General features: G+C 43.7%; 3 non-coding genes across 3 annotated transcripts; 2 read left to right on the top strand and 1 right to left on the bottom strand.

Moving 5' to 3' along the window:
* Positions 1-1,401: 1,401 nt before the first annotated feature.
* On the top strand, positions 1,402-1,511 carry LOC125993048 (U5 spliceosomal RNA). Its single transcript, XR_007489953.1, has one exon. It is a non-coding gene; the product is annotated as a U5 spliceosomal RNA (small nuclear RNA).
* Positions 1,512-7,929: 6,418 nt separating this feature from the next.
* On the top strand, positions 7,930-8,041 carry LOC125993051 (U5 spliceosomal RNA). Its single transcript, XR_007489956.1, has one exon. It is a non-coding gene; the product is annotated as a U5 spliceosomal RNA (small nuclear RNA).
* A 1,955-nt stretch (positions 8,042-9,996) lies between these two features.
* trnah-gug (transfer RNA histidin (anticodon GUG)) lies at positions 9,997-10,068 on the bottom strand. The gene has a single exon. It is a non-coding gene; the product is annotated as a tRNA-His (tRNA).
* Positions 10,069-16,256: the final 6,188 nt, after the last annotated feature.

The raw sequence follows: 16,256 nt of genomic DNA, 5'->3' as shown, positions 1-16,256 counted from the left end.
AAATCAGTGTGACTTCTGCTGTTGCCTTTGCAAGAACAGTTCAGATATGCGTTATCACGAATTTACACGATATTCAGGTGTGTTCAGCCATCCGTGGGCGGGGGGGGGGGGGGGGTCGCGGGGCGGGGGCGGGGCAATGACATACCAGCTCTGCCGAACCCCTGAAGCCGACTCACCTAACCCCTAGGGTTCGATCGAACCCAGGTTAAGAACCACTGCTCTAAGGTCTGACGAGACAAAGGCAGTCTACCCTATGATCCCTGGAAAAAGGGAGATGTGGTATTATCGTATGTTGAAACTATAATATTATATAGTTTGTTATTGGAGGTCTCAAATAATGTTGACAGTTGGGGGCTCTGTGGTGCGCCAGGGGCATTGTACTGCTATGTAAGACATGAGTGGGGAGAAAATAAAAAGTTGCTGAATAAAGAAGTTGCATTCGCGTTCATCTCTACTCCGTATAAACACAACAGTCGTGGACTGCGTTCGCGCTCTCCCCTGGTCTTTCTGATTAAAACAAAAATCACACGCAGTCGTACGTACATGGAGTTTAGGTCTGCGGTGCTGTGACACACTGAATGCTTTTGAGCATGTTATTAACTGTACTATGGAACTGTGCATTTGCTTGCTAAACTGTATTAACCAAATTAGTCAATGCAAAATAATATGGAATTACCACGTTCCTGACTCGTCATATGATATGAACGTATCAAAACCTTTTTGTCGGCTGTAGGTCTGTCTTTTTAAGAATACGCCCGATTGTTGTTCCTCATACATCTCAGTATAGATTTCTAGAAAACAACATTTACTTTCTAAAGTAAATTGACAGATTTATATTCAAATGTCAAATATCGAACGCCACCATCACAGTGGAGGTAAATTACACTCCAAACCATGCCAGCAACGAGAAAAGCCTCAATTATTTGCGACACGAGAGATATAGAGCACTTCTGAAATTTGAGAAATCATTTGAGAAATTACGATCGTATTTTGTTTCCCGATTTGAATAAAGTTATGAAATCACACGTTTTCAAATAAAACACAGAGATGGGATCATTTCCCATTCTCTCATACCAAAAGTACACGTACCAAGACATACAACTGTTTTTACCTTCAATACTCATAATAGACGCCCAATCGATAGGTGACGCTGTTTGAAAGAAGGTTTGATCAGGTACCTACAATCCTGTGCGCCAAAGATGTTTAAAGTAAAAAAGACATTAATGAAAACAAAATACTTGTTTAAACCTTCTATTTAGGTTGAGTCCTTGTAAGTATAGTAAATCTATCAACGTCTATTGTTTGTATTAGAAGGACTGGTTGCTACAATTTGAGTGTGAGACCGCCTGTGAATTTGGTGAGACCAGCAGTGACGTGGCCCGTTTTGACCCAGATTATCAGATCTCTCTTTCTTTTCAGATGGAATAAATCTTTCGCCTTTTACTAAAGATTTCCGTGGGGAGGAACAATAAGAGTCTATCTCTACCCATTCTCACCAACGGTTTGTTAGAATAGGCCTCTTTGGCACCACTTTTATGGTTAAAATTCTCTCTTCTATGATCAGCTCTCTTAATCCCTCAAACCCAAGAACCGAGACTACACTTGATTTTAGCCAAAAGGCCGAGAAGCGATGGAGTATGCGAGTGACGGACTCACTTACAGGCTTCCCCGTCTACCCATTCTCAGCAACGGTTTGTTAGAATAGGCCTCTTTGGCACATGTGATTAGCTGGGTAGCTTGAGCTATGCCGTTATATCGCTGCAACCCTTCTCTTGCTTTATTAGCTTTCTCTTCTCTATGACACCCTTTGCACATATGTAGAAGTCGCTCTCAGTTAAGACTACAAGGTCACACGTCATCACACAGGCTAGGCAGAGTCGCCTCCTTGCAGAAAGGCGGCCCAGAGTAGTATAAGAGCAGGAACCTTGGCGCTGGGAGAGGGACCTTCTTTCGCATCTCGCAGAAAGGGCTCCACAGCTGTGCATCGATCATTCTGGCATACATCAAATAGTTAAACTGTGAAGGCTGCCTCTTGGTAATTACTGTTAGCATATCGAGCATTAAAGATAAAGAACTGGGATCAAACCTAACAGGTTACAGTACGGAACAGAGTGCTGCTCTTCTGGGCACTAATAAATCGGCAAACTTGTCTGATGACTTATTTGTTCACTCTTCTTCACCCGCAGTAATAAATATAGTTCACGAGGCATATATGCTTCCCCTTTCAGCAGTCTCTATCCAAATACACAGTGTAGATACCTATTAAAATGGTAGACCCGATGAACATGAAAGGCAAAGATGGATAATTCGCCAAGAACTTTCCAGGGTCATCATATGTACAACGGCTGCACCGAAAGAGTTGGGCCAGAATAGAGCGGAACTCATGCAGAAGTGCATGAACACCACCTTGCTGAAAGAATAAAACCAACACAATGCATGAATTCACGACAAATGACATACCACCAAATCGGTGTGACTTCTGCTATTGCCTTTGCGAGACCAGTTCAGATATGCTTTATCACGAATTTATAAATCTGGTGTGTTCGGACCTCCGCAGTGGAGGCTCTGCTGAACCCCTGAGACCGACTCACCGAACCCCTAGAGTTTGACCAAATCCAGGTTAAGAACCACTGGTTTAGAGGCAGTTATTTCTGCAAAAGGAGGATCTACTAAATATTGCTGTCATTTTTCTGTTGGAGTTTCCAAATGTATGCACCTGCCTACTTTTGTTTAAATAATGATTGCACCCTGTCTGCAAATCCTATAAACTTCATTTCACTTCTCAAATATCTGTGTTGATCACTGCCATCATCCGCCATGCATGGATTCGGGCCATCTGATTGGTTCCTTTGCCCCCCCATACACACAGGAATTGGTTAGGACTTGATTAGTAAATGCTAGGAATCGTTTTGCCTGTCTGTTCAGAGCAAGAAACAAGCCACTAGCCCCACGGGAAGTTGTCATTTTCTGTAAGCTTGTGTGTATGTAAATTTGTCATGGTCCAACGTAAGACTGTTTAGGGTGAATAAAAAATAACTGCAACAAGTTTATTCTGCTATTAACCAGATTCAAACTGGGGTTGCAGCCGCCTCATTGCTATATTATGGCCAATATGCAGTTGCATGTTTAGGGTCTTTTCTCTAGGAACTTCAGCCACGACACCCAGGCAGACCATGAAAGAATGTCGATGTTAAAATGTTGGTTGAACTATCCAATAACTACGCAGATCCGATGATTCCTAAGACTTGAGATCAGACAAAATTGGAAAGACTATTTTTTGATGGTGTCTGTGAGTTACTTCAACCCAAAAGTTCACATAAATTACACATAGCTAATGTTGACCACAAAATGGTATGTGAGCTGGCCAGGAGTCCTGGAATCTTTTGATTTGTAGACAGATGCGTTATCCATTGCTCCACGAGCCCCACGGGAATATGTGGCTTATAAACTTGTGTGTAACACTTTTGCAAAAATGAAAAACAAAAAAAAAAATGGGTGACATTATTTGAATATGCCATGATGCTTTATCCATTGCGCCATTCGCCCTACAAGTTAAGGCTATCGACCGCAAACGTGAGGAAAATCGTCATTGTCCAAAAGATGGCTGTTCAGCAATAGTGAGCAAGGGACAAATTCCACATAGTTATTTGAGTATGCCATGACCCTGATTCGAACCAGGGTTGCTGCAGCCACAACACCGAGTACTAACCACTATATGATCATGGCCAATATGCGCAACTTATTTAACGCTACTGCATACAGGCCATGATCGTGTAGTGGTTAATGGTTGTGTTCCATTCGAATCCGGGTTATGGTATAATCAAATTACTTTGATGAATTGGTCTGCTGGTCACTGTTGCTAAGCAGCCTTCCTTTGGACAATGACAGTTTTCCACACAAGTTTACAGTCGATACAGTCTTGTAGGGTGAGTGGCGCAATGGATGACACATGACGGCAGATTCAAGTGATGAGAATCGAAACAACAGATTCAAGAGACCCAAGGTAAATGAACACAACCCGTTTCGTTTCAATTGACAGCCCATGTGACATGCACCTCAGATGAAATGGGGCTAGTTGATCAACAGCAATGTTTTAACGAAGGGATCATCTGGGAGTTAAACCCCAGACCTCTCACACCCAAAGCAAGATTCATACCCCTAGACCACTGGTGTCAAACTCGAGGCCCGGGGGCCAGTTATGGCTCACCGTATCATTTTCTGTGGCCCGCAACGACAAATTGTGCATTAAATCTATGTCATACTAACATTGCAAATTGTCGGAACTTTTAAGAATCTTCTTAAAATTATTTTTGAAATATGTGAAAAGTTTCCACGAGTCTGATTTGAAAAAGCAATTATTTGTCAGTTTGTTTTGTAGCTTATACTGTATATAATATGAGGCGTTTATTTATTTGGGTTGACAGTCATAATGGCGCATCGAGGGAAACTTTGACTACAATGTGGCCCGCGACAAAAATGAGTTTGACACCCCTGCCCTAGACCAACGAGCCTCAAAGAAAGCTTGCAGACCATGGTACATTCTGTGTAACATTGGCCTGTCATATGAGAAAGGACTCATATGTGAGGTTGCTGTTTGTGGACTTCAGCTCTGCCTTCAACACCATTGTGCCGCAGCGACTCATCTGCAAACTCGATGAGCTGGGCCTCAGTACCTCCCTCTGCAACTGGATACTGGACTTCCTCTGTCAGAGGCCTCAGGTGGTGCGTGTTGGCGACAAAATCTCCGCCAGCATCACGCTGAGCACGGGGGCCCCCCAGGGCTGCGTGCTCAGTCCATTGCTCTTCACCCTGCTGACGCATGACTGCACTGCGACCTACAGCGACAACCACATAGTGAAGTTTGCTGACGACACGACTCTGGTGGGTCTCATCACGAAAGGCGACGAGACTCGGTACAGGTCGGAAGTTGACCTTCTGACCACGTGGTGCAGGGACAACAACCTCCTGCTGAACGTCAATAAGACCAAGGAAATCATTGTTGACTTCCGGAAGGGTCACACAACACACCTGCCGCTGATCATCGACGGTGCTGTGGTGGAGAGGGTGAGCTGCACCAAGTTCCTGGGGGTGCACATCAGTGAGGACCTCTCCTGGTCCGCAAACACCTCGTCACTGGCAAAGAAAGCTCAGCGCCGCCTGTACTTCCTGCGGAAGCTCAGGCGTGCATGTGCTCCTCAGGCAGTCCTGTCTACATTCTACCATGGCACCATTGAGAGCGTCCTCACCAGTTGCATCGCTGTCTGGGGTGGTAACTGCACTGAACAGAACTTGAAGGCCCTGCAGCGCATAGTGAATACGGCTGGTAAGACTATTGGTGCTTCGCTCCCCTCCCTGAAGGACATTTACACCTCCCATCTCGCCCGCAAGGCAACCTCGATTGCCAGAGATGTGAGTCACCCGGCTCACTCTTTGTTTGACCTTCTGCCCTCTGGGAAGAGGTACAGGAGCCTGCGCTCCCGCACCACCAGACTCGCCAACAGCTTCTTTCTCCAGGCTGTTAGGGCCCTGAACTCGCGACCCCCTTCTGCGTAGCGTGCGGCACTGTTGCGCTATTTTCGGGAATGTCTGCTGTACGCGCACTTGCTCCTTTTTTTTCTGCTCCTCTTATTTATTTATTTATTTATTTATTTATTTATTTATTTATTTATTTATTTATTTATTGTTGTGTTATTTATTCATTATTTATTCAGCACGCTTTTGTTATACTTGTTTACTTGTTTGTCTGTTGTGAGCCATGTCTTGTCACCGTGGGATAGGGGGGAACGAAATTTCGGTTTCTTTGTGTGTCTTTGGCATGTGGAGAAATTGACAATAAAGCTGACTTTGACTTTGACTTTGACTCCACACAACGATAGACAACAGTGTTTCAAAGAAGAGCTCGTCCGGGAGTTTAACCCGGGCAATCAAAGAACCCTAGGCGAGAATCATTCCCCTGCACCAATGAGCCCCATAGTAGACCAGCTGACCCCATTACATTCCAGCAGAATTTCAAAGATTCTCCCAGAAGGTAAACTTAAAAACACATGGAAGAACACACACAGGTGAAAAAAATGTTTCCTGCTCAGCTTGTGGCCAAAGATTCTCAGAGAAAGGAAGCTTGAAAAGACACACAACAACCCACACTGGTAAGAACCCTTTTTCCTGCTCAGTTTGTGGCCAAAGATTCTCTCAGAAGGTAAATTTAGAAACACATGCAAGAACACACACAGGTGAAAAGCCTTTTTCTTACTCAGTTTGTGGCCAAAGATTCTCAGAGATGGGAAACTTCAAAAGACACACAAGAACCCACACTGGTGAGAAAAACCTTTTGCCTGCTCAGTTTGTGGTCAAAGATTCTCAGAGAAGCGACAGTTCAAAACACATACACAGGTAAGAACCCTCTTTCCTGTTTAGTTTGCGGCAAATATTCTCTCAAAGCAAGCCTTCGACGAGGATGGGATTTGAACCCATGCGTGCAGAGAACAACGGATTAGCAATCCATCGCCTTAACCTCTCGGCCACCTCGTGTTGTGTTGATAAGTCATGTTACGTATGTTGTGCCAAGATACTTTGGATGTGAATGTGAAACCGACGAGGATGTGATATGAAATGATGAGTGGAGAGCACAATGGAGTAGCAACCCATCGCCTAAATATTTCAGCCATCGCATCTCATGCATGAGTTGAATAGGCGACGTGATATGGTATGTACGGTGTAGTATAAGCCGCAAGGTAAAATGATACGATACTTTAGATGTGTAACGAAGAAAAGGTAAGCCACAAAATAAGTGACACTGTAAACAAAGCAAAACGTTTTTTCAATGTTGTCTCAACCCCAAATCTTTGGGATCATCGGATCTGCACAGTTGGATAGTTCCACCGACATTTTAACATCAACATTCTTTCATGGGTGTCTTGGCTGAAGATCCTAAAGAAAAGACCCTAAACTTATTGTATGCGATTGCATATTGGTCATGATCGTATAGTGTTGTGGCCGTAGCATCACCGGAACGAATCTGGGTCATGGCGTCAGTAAATTACCTTGCTGAATTTGTCCGTTGTTCACTGTTGCCAAACAGCCTTCTGTTGAACGCAGGCTTCCAGACATTACGTCCACCTATGTTTTAACATCAACTTTATTTCATAAAGTTCTTCCAAATTCATCTTGGTGAAACTCCCTCCCTCAGGTGTTCCCATCTTTTTTTAGGCCTGGCTGCCACGAGGCAGCGGTAGAAACAAAATATGACCCTGAAAGGGCACGCCCAAACCGGCTATGATATTAATCAGAATTCGTTCATCACTAAAATGCAGTCCTCAGGTCCATGTCATATTCGCTACCAATCGGAATGTAACGGACAGATTTATATTCAAATGTCAAATCTCGAACGCCACCGTCGCAGTGGAGGTGAATTACACTCCAAATTCACCTCCACTGCAACGACAAAAGCCTCAATTATTTGCGACACGAGAGATATAGAGCACTTCTGAAATTTGAGAAATCATTTGAGAAATTACGATCGTATTTTCTTTCCCGATTTGTGTCGTTATGAAATCACATGTTTTCAAATAAAACACAGAGATGGGATCATTTCCCATTCTCTGATATCAAAAGTACACGTACCAAGACATACAACTGTTTTTACCTTCAATACTCAAAATAGACGCCCAATCGCTGTTTGAAAGAATGTGTTCGATCAGATACCTACAATCCTGTGCGCCAACAATGTTTTAAGTAAAAAAGACATTAATGAACACAAAATACTCGTTCGTTTAAACCTTCTATTTAGGTTGAGGCCTTCTAAGTATAGTAAATCTATGAACGTCTATTGTTTGTATTAGAAGGAATGGTTGCTGCAATTTGAGTGTGAGACCCCCTGTGAATTTGGTGAGACCAGCAGTGGGGTGGCCCGTTTTCACCCAGATTATCAGCTCATTCTTTTTTCTCTTCAGATCGAATAAATCGTTCGCCTTTTACTAAAGATTTCCGTGGGGAGGAACAATAAGAGTCTATCTCTAGCCATTCTCACCAACGGTTTGTTAGAATAGGCCTCTTTGGCACATGTGTTTAGCTGGGTAGCTTGAGCTATGCCGTTATATCGCTGCAACCCTTCTCTTGCTTTATTAGCTTTCTCTTCTCTATGACACCCTTTGCACATATGTAGAATTCGCTCTCAGTTAAGACGACAAGGTCACACGTTATCATACAGATTAGGCAGAGTCGCCTCCTTGCAGGAAGGCGGCCCAGAGTAGTATAAGAGCAGGAACCTTGGCGCTGAGAGAGGGACCTTCTTTCGCATCTGGCAGAAAGGGCTCCACAGCTGTGCATCGATCATTCTGGCATACATTAAAGAGTTAAACTGTGAAGGCTGCCTCTTGGTAATTGCTGTTAGCATATCGAGCATTAAAGATAAAGAACCGGGAACAAACCTAGCAGGTTACAGTACGGAACAGAGTGCTGCTCTTCTGGGCACTAATAAATCGGCAAGCTTGTCTGCTGACTTATTTGTTCACTCTTCTTCACCCGCAGTAATGCATGTAGTTCACGACGCATATATGTGTCCCCTTTCAGCAGTCTCTATCCAAATACACAGTGTAGGTACCTATTAAAAGGGTAGTCCCGATGAACATGAAAGGCAAAGATTGATCATTCGCAAAGAACTTTCCATGGTCATCATATGTACGAAAGAGTTGGGCCAGAAGACTAGAGCGGAACTTATGCAGAAGTGCATGGACACCACCTTGTTGAAAGAATAAAACCAACACAATGCATGAATTCACGACAAATGATATACCAGCAAATCAGTAGTACTTCTGCTGTTGCCTTTGCGAGACCAGTTCAGATATGCGTTATCACGAATTTATAAATCAGGTGTGTTCGGACCTCCGCAGTGGAGGGAGGCTCTGCTAAACCCCTGAGACCGACTCACCGAACCCCTAGAGTTTGACCGAATCCAGGTTAAGAACCACTGGTTCAGAGGCAGTTATTTCTGCAAAAGGAGGAACTACTAAATATTGATGTCATTTTTCTGTTGGGGTTTCCAAATGTATGCGCCTGCCTACTTTTGTTTAAATAATGATTGTACACTGTCTGCAAATCCTATAAACTTCATTTCAATTCTCAAATATCACTGTGTTGATCACTGCCGTCATCGGCCATGCATGGATTCGGGCCATCTGATTGGTTCCTTTGCCCCCCCCCCCCTCCCCCATACACACACAGGAATTGGTTAGGACTTGATTAGTAAGTGTTAGGAATCGTTTTGGCTGTCCGTTCAGAGCAAGGAACGAGCCACTAGCCCCACGGGAAGTTGTCATTTTCTGTAAGCTTGCGTGTATGTAAATTTGTCATGGTCCAACGTAAGACTGTTGAGGGTGAATAAAAAATAACTGCAACAAGTTCATTCGGCTATTAACCAGATTCAAACTGGGGTTGCAGCCGCCTCAATGCTATATTATGGCCAACATGCAGTTGCATGTTTAGGGTCTTTTCTCTAGGATCTTCAGCCACGACACTCAAGCAGACCATGAAAGATTGTTGATGTTAAAATGTTGGTGGAACTATCCAATAACTACGCAGATCCGATGATCCCTAAGTCTCGAGATGAGACAAAATTGGAAAGACTATTGGTTGACAGTGTCTGTGAGTTACTTCAACCCAATAGTTCACAGAAATTACACATAGCTAATGTTGACCACAAAATGGCATGTGAGCTGGCCAGGAGTCCTGGAATCTTCTGATCTGTAGACAGATGCGTTCGTTATCCATTGCTCCACGAGCCCCACGGGAATATGTGGCTTGTAAGCTTTTGCAAAAATGAAAAAATAAAATAAAAAATGGGTGACATTATTTGAATACGCCATGATGCTTTATCCATTGCACCACTCGCCCTACAAGTTAAGGTTATCGACCGCAAACGTGTGGAAAATCGTCATTGTCCAAAGGATGGCTGTTTAGCAATATTAAGAAAGGGACAAATTCCACACAGTAATTGGAGTGTGCCATGACCCGGATTCGAACCAGGGTTGCTGCGGCCACAACGCAGAGTACTAACCACTATACGATCATGGCCAACATGTGCATCTTATTAACGCTACTACATACAGGCCATGATCGTGTAGTGGTTAATGTTCGATTCGAATCCGGGTTATGGTATAATCAAATGACCTTGTTGAATTTGTCTGCTGGTCGCTGTTGCTAAACAGCCTTCCTTTGGACAATGACAGTTTTCCACACAAGTTTACAGTCGATAAAGTCTTGTAGGGTGAGTGGCGCAATGGATGACACATGACGGCAGATTCAAGTGATGAGAATCGAAACAACAGATTCAAGAGACCCAAGGTAAATGAACACAACCCGTTTCGTTTCAATTGACAGCCCATGTGACATGCACCTCAGATGAAATGGGGCTAGTTGATCAACAGCAATGTTTTAACGAAGGGATCATCTGGGAGTTAAACCCCAGACCTCTCACACCCAAAGCAAGATTCATACCCCTAGACCACTGGTGTCAAACTCGAGGCCCGGGGGCCAGTTATGGCCCACCGTATCATTTTCTGTGGCCCGCAACGACAAATTGTGCATTAAATCTATGTCATACTAACATTGCAAATTGTCGGAACTTTTAAGAATCTTCTTAAAATTATTTTTGAAATATGTGAAAAGTTTCCACGAGTCTGATTTGAAAAAGCAATTATTTGTCAGTTTGTTTTGTAGCTTATACTGTATATAATATGAGGCGTTTATTTATTTGGGTTGACAGTCATAATGGCCCGTCGAGGGAAACTTTGACTACAATGTGGCCCGCGACAAAAATGAGTTTGACACCCATGCCCTAGACCAACGAGCCTCAAAGAAAGCTTGCAGACCATGTTACATTCTGTGTAACATTGGCCTGTCAAACACTCCACACAACGATAGACAACAGTGTTTCAAAGAAGAGCCCGTCCGGGAGTTTTACCCGGGTAATCAAAGAACCCTAGGCAAGAATCATTCCCCTGCACCAATGAGCCCCATACTAGACCAGCTGACCCCATTATATTCCGATTGGTAGCCCATGTGACATGGACCTGAAGACTGAATGTCAGTGATTTAAGTCAAGTCAACAAGTCCGATGTCAGCGGCGCGTTGCAGTTCAAATTTTGCTACAGGCCCATATAACAATATATAAACTATGTATGAAATAACAAAAATATAAACAACTATTTTATCGAACCATGCATGTCACTCCAAATCAATAAATCCATCAGAATCTTCGTCTTCCGTGTCACTTGAGAAAAAAAAAAAAAAGAAAAAAAAATTGACGCCGGAAAGAATACGTGTGCCACGGACGTCAGACTAGATATCAAATAAATGTAATATAAACATCAATTTTAACAAACCATCCGTGTCACTCCAAATCATTAAATCCACCGGAATATTCATCCTATGTGTAAAAAAAACCCCAAAATAAACAGCTGTCGATTCCGGACCTACGTGTGGCGCTGATGTCAGCCTCATTTTCAGTTGGCGGCTCCAATTATTCCACAGATCTACATATATAACTATATCGTAGCGTTACAGAAGTACCAGGCAAGACGTGGGTTTGGTAACAGGCCGGCTCTTTATTTCACAAATCAAGAGCTCAACATGTGAGCCAACACACGCAAGCGCCCAGGATCGCTCTTTCCGCCCCCCCCACGCCCTGCTGCCTTCACGGCCTCCCTAAAAAATCGGAAACTACTGAAGTCTAACAACATACACGTTGCTACTCTAAATAAACTACATATCAAATAACTATAAAATAAATAACAAGTTTATCGAATAATCTGTATAACTCCAAATCACTAAATCTCCCGACTTCGGAAGTCAGTAAATGGAACTCATTGTCAGTGAGGCTCCAATTATTCCACAGCCATAGTGCCCCCTCATGCGGTTAAAAAGTGAAAATAACATGTGAAGTGATCAACTATACTAGTAAATAAGTAAAGTGTTAATGATAAAGTAAAAATTTGTGAAAAAATTCACATATAAGTCGCTCCTGAGTAAAAGTCGCCCTCCCACCCAAAGTATGAAAAAAAACCTCGACTTATAGTCCGAAACATACGGTGTATAAATGTGTTATTTATTTATATAAAGGCCGGTCCACGAAAATATTTCTGACACGTAACCGGTCCGGCGGCTTGGTGGCGCACTGGGTAGCACGTCCGCCTCACAGCTAGGAGGGTGCGGGTTCGATTCCACCTCCGGCCCTCCCTGTGTGGAGTTTGCATGTTCTCCCCGGGCCCGCGTGGGTTTTCTCCGGGCACTCCGGTTTCCTCCCACATTCCAAAAACATGCTTGGTAGGCCGATTGAAGACTCCAAATTGTCCCTACGTGTGAGTGTGAGTGCGATTGGTTGTCTGTCTCTGTGTGCCCTGCGATTGGCTGGCAACCAGTTCAGGGTGTCCCCCGCCTACTGCCCGATGACGGCTGGGATAGGCTCCAGCACGCCCGCGACCCCCGTGGGGACTAAGCGGTTCAGAAAATGGATGGATGGATGGACGTAACCGGTCCGTGGCACAAAAGAGGTTGGGGACCACTGATTTAGTAGAAGGTGGCTACAGATGAAAGTTTCAGTTCAATTTGAAAAACTTACAGGTCACTCAAGTTCAGACGCACGCACAACCAATGCAGCTATATAATAACTCTGCTGCAAACATAGGTTAACGCACTTGGGTTGAAAAGCGAACCCCGGTCTTTCACGCAACAAGCAGAGATACTATTCACGATACTAACGAGGAACATGCCCTGTGTTGGGGCAAGATGCACTGCTTGGCGGAAGAAAGGAAAGGGAGGGGACAGAAAGGAGAACGCTCACGGAACACATGCGCATATACCTATTATGTGGATTTTAACCATCTGTAAAGGTTTCTAAAACAGTACTGAAATGGGACAATCTGCTGGTCTGGTTCATATATGCCTGCCTTCAAGTTTAGAGGGCACTACCTTTAGGGGGAGCATTGAAGGTTAGGGTTAAATGTGAGGGGGTTACCGTTAGCGAGTTAGCAGGTTAGGGGTTAATTATTAGGGTTTGGTTATTATTAGGGTTTTAGAGTTAGCGTTAGGGCTTGAAGTTAGGGAATTAGGAGCATTAGGCCAACCAGATTCCATTTATTCCATTAATCACTGACATTCAGTCTTCAGGTCCATGTCACATGGGCTACCAATCGGAATGTAACGGGGTCAGCTGGTCGACTATGGGGCTCATTGGTACAGGGGAATGATTCTTGCATGATTCTTGCTTTGGGTGCATGATTGCCTGGGTTTAGCTCCCGGACAAGCTCCTCTTGCAAACACTGTTGTCTATCATTATGTGGAGCGTTTGACAGGCCAACGTTACACGGAATGTAACATGGTCCGCAAGCCCTCATTCTTGTTCGTTGGTCTAAGGGTATGATTCTCGCTTTGGGTGTGGGAGGTCCTGGGTTCAACTCCCAGACGAACCCTTCTTTAAAACATTGCTGTTGATCAACTAGCCCAATTTAATCTTGGGGGCTAGCCCGAATCCATACACGGTGGATGGCGACAGTGATATTTGAGAAGTGAAAAGAAGTTTATTGGATTTGCAGACAGTGTGCAATCATTATTTCAACAAAGGTAGGCAGGTACATAAATTTAGTAGATCCTCCTTTTGCAGAAATAACAGCCTCTAGACCAGTGGTTCTTAACCTGGGTTCGGTCAAACCCTGGGGGTTCGGTGAGTGGTTTTCAGGGGTTCGACAGAGCCTCCACTGCAGAGGTCCGAACACACTTGATTTATATATCCACATATCTGAACTGGTCTCGCAAAGGCAAAAGCAGAAGTCACACTGATTTGCTGGTATGTCATTTGTTGTGAATTCATGCATTGTGTTTGTTTTATTCTTTGAACAAGGTGATGTTTATGCACGGCTCATTTTGTGCACCAGTAAAAACATCTCTGTCTTGAAAAAAAAAAAAAAATCACTAAAGAGGGGTTTGGTGAATGCGCATATGAAACTGCTGGGGTTTGGTACCGCCAACAAGGTTAAGAAACACTGCTCTAGATACTTCCTAAAGCTTCTATAGCTGCTAATGTGAGTGTGGATTCTGGTTGAAGGTATATTGGACCATTCTTCTTGACAAATCTGTAACTCCCATGAACTTCATTTCACTTTTCAAATATCTTTGTCTCTGTCCGTTATATGATATATTTAACTGATATTGCTGATCTGAACAGCCAATGATTTATAAAGGAAAATCTTGAAATTGATTTTGCATACGAATGAAACTTTTGCATATGACCGTGTATGACCAAAGGGTTGAGGTCCAACCGAGACTTGAGCTGGGATCACTGGTTTCAGAGTTGAGTGTTCAAGGAACCCTCAGGTGTATAGAAGCATAGGCTTTCATGGGGCAGCACACAAGCAACCATTTCACAATTTCTACCCAGCTATATGACAATATATTTGAGGTCCCACCAAGACTTGAACTCAGAATGCTGGATTCAGTGTCCAGAGTACTTACCATTACACTATGGAACCCTGGCAGTGACAGAAGGAGGGGCATCATTTTTCTAAGCACAATGCACTCTCTAAGGCGCTCATTTTACTAAACTGACAAAATTAGTGGAAGCAGTGATTACACACTCATAGTGCTGTACACAATGTACTGGATTGGAATTTCCAAATTTTTGTTCCAGACAAATGACTACAAATTGTAAGTTCCACCAAGACCTGAGCTTGTATTGCTAGATTCAGAGTGCTCACAATCACACCATGCCAACATTATACGGTAATCTAGAAGAGCATTAGCTTTCGAACCATCCAAGATCTAAAGTAAGTTCCACCAGTTGACATTGTAACTCGGAGAACATGTGATTACTTTATCAAATACTATTTGACCAATTATTTGAGGTACCACTGAAACTTAAAACTCGGATCACTGGATTCAGAGTCCAGAGTGCTAACCATTACACCATGGAATAGACACACACACACGTACTCACACTTACACACACGCGTGCACGCACGCGCGCGCGCGCACACGCACACACACACACACACACACACACACACACACACACACACACACACACACACACACACACACACACACACACACACACACACACACACACACACACACACACACACACACACAGGACAGTGACTCTCATAAACATAGATACAAAATAGTCAGGTGACGCTTTCCCGCCTTTTCCGGACAGTATAATAGCTTGACCTGGAGATGGGGGATGTTGTTACATCTGCTGAAGTGCCGTGTGCATTGACCGCCATTAAACAATTCCAAGATCTTGCCAATAAAGAACAAACCGTTACTCCACATCTTAGTTTTCCTGACCCAGCAACAGACATCATCAACAACATGCAACAGCTGTTGGTGGAATCGAACCCGCACTTTCCTAACTGTGAAGTGGACGTGCTAACCAGTGTACCACCAAGCCGCCAAAGAGCATATAAATATTACTATGTAGAGTCAAATACAAGCCAGATTCCAGATTCAAAACCACCCTTCGACGAGGATGGGAATCCATGCGTGCAGAGCACAGCGGATTATCAATCCATCACCTTAAACTCTCGGCCGCCTCTTCTTGGACAATTTGTGTTGACACATCACATTATGTACGTTGTGCCAAGATACTTTTGATGTGAAGATATTGAAAATCCGGCGAGGATGTGATATGAAATGATGAGTGGAGACCACAATCGGGTAGCAACACATCGCCTGAATATCTCAGCCACTGCATCTCATGCATGAGTTGTATGGGCGACATGATATGGTATGTACGGTGTGGTATAACCCGCAAGGTAATATGATACGATACTTTAGATGTGAAATGATGAAGAGGTAAGCCACAAAAGAAGTGACACTGTCAACAAAGAAAAACGTTTTTTCAATGTTGTCTCACCCCAAATCTTTGGGATTATCGGATCTGCGCAGTTGGATAATTCCACCAACATTTTGACATCAACATTCTTTCATGGTCTGCCTAGGTGTCCTGGTTGAAGATCCTAAAGGTTTTGAACTCATTTTATGCTTCCACATATAAGCCATGATCGTATAGTGATAAGTACTCTGCGTTGCGGCCCCAGCAACTCCGGTTGAATCATGTTTGCAAAAGTATTACACACAAGCTTGGAAGGTACAACCTATTCCTGGGCAATGGACACAATGGATAATGCATCTGACTACGGAACAGAAGATTCTAGTTTCAATTCCTCGCTACCTTATATGGCACATTTTGGTCAACATTAGCT

Source organism: Syngnathus scovelli, unplaced genomic scaffold (genome assembly GCF_024217435.2).
Source record: "Syngnathus scovelli strain Florida unplaced genomic scaffold, RoL_Ssco_1.2 HiC_scaffold_25, whole genome shotgun sequence".
NCBI classification, from domain to species: Eukaryota; Metazoa; Chordata; class Actinopteri; order Syngnathiformes; family Syngnathidae; genus Syngnathus; species Syngnathus scovelli.
This window is presented reverse-complemented; position numbering and strand designations above follow the sequence as displayed.